Source organism: Homarus americanus, unplaced genomic scaffold (assembly GCF_018991925.1).
Source record: "Homarus americanus isolate GMGI-L3 unplaced genomic scaffold, GMGI_Hamer_2.0 scaffold39675, whole genome shotgun sequence".
Lineage (NCBI taxonomy): Eukaryota > Metazoa > Arthropoda > Malacostraca > Decapoda > Nephropidae > Homarus > Homarus americanus.
Genome location: NW_024736071.1, coordinates 4,922,891 through 4,934,311, shown reverse-complemented (window position 1 = coordinate 4,934,311; position 11,421 = coordinate 4,922,891). Strand labels below are relative to the sequence as shown.

The 11,421-nt window shown below is 41.3% G+C and overlaps 1 protein-coding gene across 1 annotated transcript in view; it reads left to right on the top strand.

The window, feature by feature from the left end:
• Nucleotides 1-263: 263 nt before the first annotated feature.
• Nucleotides 264-11,421, top strand: part of LOC121871744 (protein scarlet-like) — a 46,978-nt gene continuing 35,820 nt past the window's right edge. Inside the window, exon 1 of the mRNA XM_042374159.1 lies at nt 264-275. The gene's annotated coding sequence lies outside the window, so the exon portion shown is untranslated. The remainder of the gene's footprint in view (nt 276-11,421) is intronic.

Below are 11,421 nucleotides of genomic sequence, written 5' to 3'. Positions count from 1 at the left end.
AGGAATAGAATGAAGTCCCATGTGTCAAATGCCATGAATACCATATAGTACAGGAGAGTTGTGTGTCAGACTGGAAGAGAGAGAGAGAGAGAGAGAGAGAGGTGCTGTGGTTGAAGTGTGGTTGGGGAGTGTAAGAGGAGGTATGCACAGTGTACCCAACCTGGCCCCCCGGCTCACTCACTACCTTCTCAACAATGACACTAACTTCATCACGGCCCTGACGTCAACACCTAGTACAACCTGTCATATAGTGTGTACGTCTACCCTCTGAAACCGTGAGTATTAGAATAACAATTTAGGATTACCTATAGATTCGCCCCGTCAGTTTATTTCGCCTGATGATTAATCACTCCAGTGCTAACCTAACCTAACCTATCCAGACGCATATATATTAGTATTTAATTCCTGTGGTTTGTTTATCATTGTTTGTTTTTAATTTGTAGGTGTTGTTTACTCTATATATGGTCGGCCGGCCTATACTCGTAGACAGGTAAACTCGCCTCATTAAGGAACAGCACTAAGCTGACTGCTAGTGGGTGTAATGAATGACAAGTTACCTGCTAGCGGTGTAAGGAATGATAAGTTACCTGCTAGCGGGTGTAAGGAATGATAAGTTACCTGCTAGCGGGTGTAAGGAATGACAAGTTAACTTGTTAAGTGTAAGGAATGACAAGTTAATTCTGGCAGGTTATGGGGAATGATAAGTTTACTGCTGGCGGTGTAAGGAATGACAAGTTACCTGCTAGCGGGTGTGAGAATGATAAGTTACCTGCTAGCGGGTGTAAGGAATGATAAGATTGTGTGGCGAGTGTAAGGAATGACAAGTTAATTGCTAGCGGGTGTAAGGAATGATAAGTTTACTGCTAGCGGGTGTAAGGAATGACAAGTTACCTGCTAGCGGGTGTAAGGAATGATAAGTTACCTGCTAGCGGGTGTAAGGAATGATAAGTTACCTGCTAGCGGGTGTAAGGAATGACAAGTTAATTGCTAGCGGGTGTAAGGAATGATAAGTTACCTGCTAGCGGGTGTAAGGAACTTCCTCACAGTGCTAAGACCATTGATAGTTAGGATGAATGTACAGAGTCCGTCAAGGTTTAAGAGGCAACAAGAAGCGAATTGGTCTGCACTCTTAGATGTAATGTTGAAGGCGGTGTTTTCTTTTTTCGTCACAAATTCGACACTGACTGAGTGCAAGGGAAGAATTTCTCTTGAGTTACCAACATGGCCTGTAGCCAAGTCTGATTCTGGCGACAGGGATAGAGAGTGCAGACGGAATTTGCGACGTTGTCTACATAGTCGTGTTTGTGGAGGCCAATATAGGATGGGATCCAATGAAAGTAGATAAGGAGGGCGTTCGTCTTCGCTCTAATGTGCGGCAATGCTGGATTTATCTCACTAGATCCTGATAGACGGGACGGGGTGAGGTGATCCACTCTAGTGCAGAACGAAATTCTTGATGTGGGCTAATCCCGTAAAAAAAATGTCTGCTATAATAATCATCAATCTGACTTCTCACCAATTTTATATGGCGTCCCCCAAGGTTCCATTCTCGGTCCTTCACTGTTCTTGTTGTAAGTTCACCAGCACACTCAAAAATGAAACTTATTTGCAGACGTGATGTAATCTCTATGCCAGCAACTCAACCTCCATTCCTTGATGAGAACTATGAACAATGAATTGACTAAAGTCAGGACCTGGGTAATACATATTAAACTGACCTAACACCTCGAAAAACCCGACACAATCTTTCACAGAAGGATAGATTTACCCGAATTTGGACCCCTTCAGTCCTCAAAAGTGAACAAAATACTAAATTCCTTGTCGTTGTGTTGTTGACTGGAGAAACCACATACAAGCCATTCACAGTAAAGTCAATAAGCAGCGCGGTATCTTGTATCACACTCGACAGTCACTCACTCTCACAACAATGAAAGAAATCTATCATGATCTTGTTTACCAACACTTCATATGCTGGTTCTACAAAAACACAGCTGATTACTGTACAGAAGAGTTGTACGGACAATTTTAAATTTTTTATTATTTGGGCACTCCCTACATCCTTGTGTAAGGTGAAGCGCAAGCGTTTACAGCGCCCAACAGGGAAGCATGCTAAGTTCATGCTTGCCTTTATGTCTCACGAGTTAAGGGCGTAGAAGCCTAGAGAGTCAAGGGCGTAGAAGCCTGAAGAGTCAAGGGAGCGTAGAAACCTAAAGAGTCAATGGTTTTATGTCATCAAGTTATTGGAAGCTCCAACAACTTTCCCAGAATACGAATCCGCAACTTTCGACTTACACCAGTCTACTTTACTGCTAGGTGAACAGGGACTAATGGGGGGCTAGGAAGTGTGTCCAAACAACTTCCACCGGCCGAATCGAACCCGTGACATCTCGCTTGCGAGCAAACGGTACCACTCACCAGGCACCCCTGTACGGACAATGACCTACTTGAAAAAAAAAATCACACTCACGAACAATTTGCTAAATTGAAAATGTTAAAATTTGAGGAAATTAACATCTACTGCTGTGCCCTCTTTGTTTACAAATCTGTCAATCACTTGATTGACAATAATTAGATCCAGTTCCGGAATAATCAGAGATACAACTTAAGGCACCCAGAGCCACTGAGACCACCCCCCATGCGCTCTCCAGTCCCAGACCTCCATAAAATATCATGGTGTGGTGTGGGAGCTTACCCCCACCCATCCCAGCAAAGACTACGCTCCCTTCCTTTAAATGATCTAAAAAATATGATTTGACTAAGTATTAATATTTTCGTAATACCCTTTATAGTCCTACTTTTATTGTACCACCAAAACCATTATATCATAGATAGAAATTACTATTGCAATAATTATATTTGCCGACAAGAAATGATACTGACAGCTTCTGTTCTCTTGTTCCACCTTAAATGTTACTGCTTCCCTTCCTTATCATATTAACGTATAATCAACTCCACTGTAAAATATGTATATACTTTAATATAAATGTAAAAATAGCAAATAAATAACGAAGTGATAACCGTGGTAACATTCTGATATGTTCTTACTACCGCCATGTTACGTGAACCATTCCAGATGATACTAAATGTTTCATAATACTTCCTTGAGATAAATGTACGTGTAGGTGCCTTCAAGAGTTCAGGTTCTCAACTGGCTCAGCCTTGTTAATACTGTTATTGTTATCCACTCTGTATCTGTGTTTATCTGGTTAAGTAAACTGTTTCAATATCAATGATGCTAGTCGTTGAACTACTGCATGGTCTTAGTGTTAGGGGCGGTGGAGTGATGGCCCATGGTGCTGGCGTTCCCCTGTCTTCCATCTGAGGAATGTGAAGGTTGACATCTAGGAATACATCATAAAAGGTCTGCAGTAAATATTTTTATTCTCGTCTTGCCTCGTCCGGCCAATGGGGCGGGGTTTGAGGGGCATTACAGAGGTGGTCAGTGAAGGTGGAAGAGACGTGAGAGTTCCTTAAATACTTGACTCCAAATGTGGTGACTAATATGTTCAGTGTTTGGATACTGGTTACACCCAGCTCTTCCCTCATGTTCACTATCCGAGTTGTCATTGGACAATCTAAGATGAGTCGCATTGCTACATTCTGTAACTTTCAAGAGGTGATAAGACGGTGGCTGATAGTGAGCACAGATGGAAGGAGTGATAGTCTATGAGTAACCTTATAATTATTGGCAGTATAGAAAGTTTTGGATAAGGGGACCAACACACCAGCACACCTGATGGTGATCCACTTCAGAGGTTATATCCCGCCTATGACACTATTAAAGAGAGAGTGAACCAGGGGGTGAACCAGGGGGTGAACCGTGCCTCGGGGGGGTGGTGCAGGAGGTTTAGTGGAGCACCTGGGTACTGATGTTGCTGACAAGGTCTCCAGGTCTAGTTGACTGAAAAATGACATGACAGAATTTAACCGTAAATACCAAGACTTGTTTTAATATATCCGTTGCGCCTAAAAATATTCGATTTAATTTTGTACAGAGGATAAGTTTTTGTTACCAGATTAGGCACCCCAGCTTATTTTCCTAATCTAACCCAACGTAACCTAATCCAAATCCCACCAGAAAAAGGATACCTTTTTTTCCGATTATTTCTTTTTTAAGACGAATCTACGTCGACCCTTCACCTCGGTGTGGCAGCCATTGTCAGCCAACTAGAGACCGACGATTTATTAAAACAAGATACAAACTTATCCTAGGATGGAAGTGCAATATTTTAGGTTCAAAATTGTTCAAAACAAAACAGTGAGGTTCATTCTTGACATGAAATCAAGAGATTACATTGGCTACGAAGTTGTTCAATCTCTGAAGAGTGGCAGGTAGAGTGAAGCAACTGAGGCTGAATCACGCTTACAGGATTTTTAATGGACTGTAGCCAAAGTATCTGACAACAAACTTTGTAAGGACTAGGGATATGAACTGGCAGGGCACTAGAGGAAGTGAACATAATTATATAGTATAACAGAGTGGAGAAAAGTTACCTGACCACACACAAACTAGTTATGGTATTAAACAATAATCAGATGAAGTTACAGCAAGAGACGAGAGTGAGTTATTAACCACAGAATGTTGTACTCTGGTCGTGATCCACCAGCCTCGGATGATCCAAGCCTGCACTGTCTCGACACACAGGAAACAGTATACTCCCATGGCCTACCTGCACAGTATACCTACATTGTTTATAGTCATGCTGCACTGTATAACTGTATCGTTAATAAAGGCGTTTGATTGCTAAGCGTTAGATTCATTCGCTGACAAGTATGCCAATAGTGTAACCGTAAACATGGTGTAAGCTTAGAAAGAATATTGAAAGTTGTAATTTCCCCAAGCTTTCCTGTGTATTCGATAGATAAGAAAACAAAATTTCTTTAGCATTTTTCCTTAAGTTGCTCTTCCTAAAGCGCGTTGATGTAAGCTAGAGTATTACGGTTTAGGAGACCCGGTAAGAGTTCTACTGTTGTAAGTGATGGCAACTCCAGCGAGAGGGTGACGACCCAGGCATGTGAAGGCCAGACTACCGAGTCAAAAGATAGTCCTGGACAAGACCACCGCTCACCTCTACAGTATATTAGCTCACACTTCATGAGAAAACATTTAAAGAATCCTTAGTACCACATAACTAAATTTGCTAAGCTTGCTAGTCTCTTTAATTGTTCATTTTCATCACTTAGTATCAAGTTAACAAGATTCACTAGTTCACGTTTTCTCCCTTAACTGGTCAATACTTAGCTTAAATGTAAGAGAACGAGGAAAATATTCCATCATGAGAATTTAATAACTAAGAAAAACATAGGAATAATTCATTTTTGTTACTGATTCTCATTATGGTGTCAACGAATTTTTAAAGACACGACAGTAATTCATGTAAACAAAGTGAAACTAGATTGTTATTGGTCTTGTATATCGTTTCTCCTCTTGATTTATTATTATTATTATTATTATTATTATTATTATTATTATTATTATTATTTATTATTATTATTATTACATTCCGCCCCAGGCCCTGATGTGGGTCAGTGAGCTGTGACCGGGTGAGCTAATCCCTGTAAAAAAAAAAAAGTTACTGTTCTTGGGATGGAAAAAAATAACCATAAATAAATACACAAGGGAAACAATAAAAAAATCAATAGTGAGAAACGATATATAGTATATGTTGTGGTGTTGTGGGGTGCGGGATGTTTGGTTCACACTCAGGATGGGATGGAGAAAGGAAACTCACAATGTGCTCTCTGTATACATGTTATATTGGATGTACAATGCAGCTTGGTGCTGGGAAGGCAGCATGGTTACAAGCGTGATGTAGAGAGAGCTGGTTGGTGAGGATGCTCAGAGGAGGACAGCTTGTGGGTCGCCATGCTCGCCGGCGGGAGCGACGACCGCCAGGCAGGCGGAGGAGGTGTTGCTGGCTGGTTGGTGTCAGGTCTTAAATAGCGGGGGTTGGCGTGGCTTAGTAGTTGACCTCCGTGATGTATGGCGGCGCTGGTTGACCCAGACCACGAGGGGTCGGCTACTCAGCGACAAACAGCGTTTGTAGGGGAGAAATCCACTACAGTGTCAATAGTAAGAGGAACAATTGAGACCCTGCAACTGTGTGTAAATGAGGCAGAAAGTCAGATCAGCAACCTGGGAGTCCCAGGTTGCTGATCTGGGACTTGGTCATATATGGCAGCAGGGTCTACCTGACAACACATTATGCTTCCAATATCCTCCCAGGCGGTAGTACCTCCCTGTTTGATAGGTGCCTATTACCCCCTACGTGCTTATCAATGATCAGTTTATATTACAGCTTACCCAATTACGTACAGTTGAAGCTTTCACCATATTATTTAACTATTCTTCACTAGCGTAGCTAGGGGCGGTCTGCCCCGGGCGGCACTTTTGGGTCTGCTCACCACCCATATCTCGCAGCCACTGGAGACGTTAATCCATCCCTTTGTATCGGCGGCAAGTTAACTCTTGTCGTGTCTGACCTAACACCTGACCCACATCATCACGGCCACGTCATGAGCCACTCCTTACATAGCTCCCCCACACACAACCTGTAACCTGTTGAGGATGAAGGAAACAATCCTCAAACAAGTACGCCACAGTGAGCCCATGTGTGGGTCAGGTGTTAGGTCAGACACGACGAGGATTAACTCTTGCTGCCGATACAAAGGAAGGATTAACGTCTCTGGTAGCTGCAAACCATGCAGTCTCGGGCCATATCAGTTCATGTACAGCCGACCAATCCACCAGTTACAAGCAATTCACTTCAGTTCTGCACAAGTCTCCATCGTGACAAGACGAGGGGAGGCTAGACGACTTTTAAGTTCTGTGTTTTCGATCCAGTTATTTACTTGCTGGAAGACATAATACTATATGGTAAGAAATATTAAAGTATTGGTTAAAAAATATTGATGTGACTTTGCTGCAGTGTACTGAGATTAAATATTAAGGATTTTGTTTCACAGCATTGCGGATTTTATACTTACATTAATTATCCCTCATTGGGGTACAGACAAAAGCCCCGACAAAGCCACCCCAGACAAAAGTTTCCCAGACGAAAAAGTTACTCCAGACAAAAGCCCCTACTTTTGATCGGGGTGGCTTTTGTCTGACAACAGTAAGGGCTTTCAAAAGTTACGGACATAATTAAATAGTTGAGGGTAAAATATACCGTTCTTCTCAGGTTAATTATTGGTTAGGTTAGCTTAGTTAAGTTGTGCTTAGTTAAAGTTAGGTTAGTTAAAATAAAAGCCACCCGATCAAAGTAGGGGCTTTTGTCTGCGGCTTTCGTCTGGGGCTTAAGTCAGAGCTGATCCATTTTCACTGTACCTGAGTCTGTAATTTTAGATTGCTGTTACTTTTACATTTCCATTGTATTACATTGATACTAAAGTGTCATTATACCGTGATTTTTTTAGATTAAGCTGTTTGCTACTTCCATTCGTCTCCTCTTACTATTCAGAACGAGTTTATAGAAATTTTGGGAGAAAACGTAAGAAGCAAAGTCATCACAAGTAAAAGAAGCAAAGTATTTCATGATATTCGACAGCACTCCTGATATTTCACATAAGGATCAAACGAGCCAAGCTTTACGCTATGTTATGATCGGATGGAGATAAAGTGAAGCCGTGAATCATTTGTCGATTTATTGAAACAAAAGGTAAAACCGCCGAGAATATTTCATGATGATTTGGGAAAAATTAGAGAAAGACGGAATTCGATATTCAAATTGTAGAGGGCAAAGCATAAAGATAGCTGCGGTGATGGCTGGTGTTCAAAACGTATCAAGGAAATTAATAATAAAAAAGCAGAATTTGTCGCTTGTACAAATCCTCACTCGCTGAATTTGGCGGTGTTCGCGCAGCTTCTGTTGCTGTGAATTCTGCTACCTTTTTTGGATGTGGAACGTTTGTTTGTATTTTTTTTCTTCATCAACCCACAAGGGATGTTCTAACTCTCTAAATACTGGTCAAAGTGTCGAAGTACACAGAAACCTGGTGGAAAGTGCGCAGGGAGAAGCTGTAAGTAAGCAGAAGAAACATTGTGCAAATCTTAAGTGCCCCAGAAAAGTTAACTGGTGAAAAGAAATACAGCTACTAGGGTGATGCTGGTGTTCTACTTGGTGCGTTGCAATCATTTTCCTTTTGTGTTTTCTGACCTGTGGGGACCCGTCCTTCTAGAAATTAACGACACAGACTTACTTCCAAACTAAGGGCTGAACATACAACAAATGATATAAAAACTCAGTATTAGGAAATATTTCTAGTTGAAAACAGGGACAAGCTAGTGAGTAATGGATAACTATGCCAAAGAAATTTCGGTAATGATCTGGGGATAGTCATGGAGCGTCATGTCGACCCAAAAAGAAATAAAACAAATGTTTGGTAAGGATCACGAGATGCTGAATTGCCATACGACATTGAATTGAGGAGAGAAATGTTTTCTGCTGGACAGAGGATCCAAGAAATAACTTTTGAGATTTCAACAGCTTTCTATGAACTTGCTGAGAAATATGCCTTCCTTACCCCATTGAATCTTGGATGATAAATGTGAGTGTCAAATAGATCACGATCACGACGACATTGATAAAGAGGAGTCTCTGTTGAGAGAAAGACTGCGATTTTTGTTGCTGCTATAACTATTAAAGACAGAATACAGACGTGGAAAGAAGGCCCCTTTGAACTTTTGCAGTTTATTCCAAAAGTATAACCTTGGGAATTCGGTTCCAAATATAGTAATAATGTTGGAGGATTTTTCCTCGCAATTGCTGTTAGTGTTGCTACCTGTGAGAGAGTTTTTCGGAACCAAACCGATTAAGAATTACTTAAGATCTACTATGAGCAATCTTTGCGGTTGAGAAATCTTGCCATACTGTCTATAGAGCGACAATTGACATTAGTTTTTGACAATGTCATTGAAGAATTTTACAAACAAAAAAACAAGAAAAGTTACTTAGCAGGAAAGTTGTAGTTTCTATTTCAGAAATAAAGATGGTCCTAATTTTTTTACACTTTTTTACTTTTTTTTCCTATCCTATATGTCGTTTTTAGCTTTTTTGTTTAACTGTTACTATAAAGTTTAAGTATGTTTGGGGGTGTATTTAAAGGATACTATATTTGGCGCGTATGTACAGTAATATTATAATGGTACACACACAAACTAATATATATATATATATATATATATATATATATATATATATATATATATATATATATATATATATATATAAGAGTGAGTCACTGTGCAATATGTATTTTTTGTGGGGGCACGGGGGGGGGGCGGCAAACTCAAGGGCCGCCCGGGGCGGCACACACTCTAGCTACGCCACTGTATTCTTGACTGCTTCAGCTAACATTAGGTACACGCAACTTACGGCCACACAGAAGAGTTCAGTCATAATCTTAACTTCAGGTGCAGTGTAGGGGAGAGAATGGATGTGTAGGTCGTACGAGAGAAAATGTACTTTTAGGGCGTAACTCAAGAATTCAAACATGACATTGTTTTACGGGACTATTAACCGTAATATGAATAACCTTATCTAACGATAGCTAACATGTACAGGGGCAGATCCAGGAATATCAAAAGGGAGGAGGTGCAAGAAATTTTGGGTGGGGTAACACGGCGAGCAAAGCGAGCCCACCCATGGGCATTTTGAGGCCATTTTGAAGCTTTGTGCACTTGATATTAGGAAATATTCTGAGGTCAATAGGGATTACTTTTTACTAAACAAAAATACCTGAGTACAATACTGCATTAAAGAAAAAGTATTGGAATGTTATCAGTACATGGCAACATCGACTGGAGAAACGAGTTCACCCTAAATGAATTGAATAACCCTGCTTATCTTTTTGTTGAAATTCTGAGAGATAATTTTCAGTTCCAACATGTCAAAGATCCGACACATTACAGAAGGGGAGCAAACACCCAAACCACTAGACCTCATCATAACAAACGAGGAGGGTATGGTGGCCAAACTGGAACATCTTGCCCCAGTTAGCACCAGTCACCACACAGTGTTGTCATTCAGATTTAACTGTTACCTAGTTCAGGATAAGGCCAGGCCAAGATGCAAATATTACAAGGAAAATTACAACGGGATGAGGGAAGAAATGAGGGGTATCCACTGGCCTGACTCATTAAGGCACAAGAACGCAGACACTACGCTGAATATCATAACTAGTAAAGTGACCCATTTGATCGATAAATATATACCCAAGACCAAACCTCTAGGAATACGAGGGAACCCTTACACATGAACCATGCGGCGGCCGACAAAGTTAAGAAGAAAACCCGGAAATTCAAGACGCGGGTTACGTCAAACGATGAGCAGGACAGGAGGATGTATGCAAGAGCCAGAAACCAAGCAAAGGCAGAGTGTAGAAGGGGTGAAAAGGAGTTCCAGAAGCTGATTGCAAGCGAGGTCAAGTCAAACCCAAAGGCGTTTTACCGCTATGCAAAGTCGAAATTAAAAACGCGAGTAGGAGTATCAGACCTGAGGCTTAAAGATGGTAGTTACGCAGATTCTGACCAGGATAAAGCTGAGGCATTGAACAGCTTCTTTTCCTCAGTGTTCACAAGAGAGGATGCAATTTACCTTCCTGCGTTTGAGGACACACGGTTCGACACAGCACTGACCCACACTGTGTTCACAGAAGAGGGTATTAGAAATAAACTGTCCAGGCTAAAGGTCCATAAGAGTCCCGGACCTGACATGGTGCATTCCAGAGTGCTAAGAGAGTTGTGCAACGAGCTTGCCTGGATGAACAAAAGGTCCCCAGCGATTGGAAAATGGCTTATGTGAGTCCTATCTTCAAGAAGGGCGATCGTCACTCCACGAACAACTATACACCAGTGAGCCTGACCAGCATAGTATGTAAAGTACTTGAGAGTATTATCGGAGATGCCGCTATGGAACATCTACTATGAAACGACCTTGTAAAGGATTGACATTCCGGTTTTATGCTGGGGCGCTCCTGCTTAACACAATTGCTTAAGGCAGTGGTTCTCAACCTTGTTTGCCCCATGCACCCCTTTCACCATATGTCAGAATGTCATTCCCCCCTCCTTTCCAAGATTGTCTGCCTCAAAAAGTGCATTCCAAATAATATGCATATAATACTGAAAATCCTTTATTTTTTCCATATTAGTATCAGTTTTCCCCCTGAAAACCTGAGGGAATTCCCCCAGTTGAAAACCCCTGGCTTAAGGTATTGGATATTTTGACCCATATTCTGGAACGGGGTGGTAATATCGACAATATATACCTAGATTTTGCCAAGGCTTTCGACAGTGAACCCCATGAAAGACTGAAATCAAACAGGAAGGGTACGGAATTCGGGGAAATGTCCTAACGTGGATAGAAGACTCTCTCCATGACCGCAAGCAGTGTGTGGTGATTAATGGCACGAAATCATCAT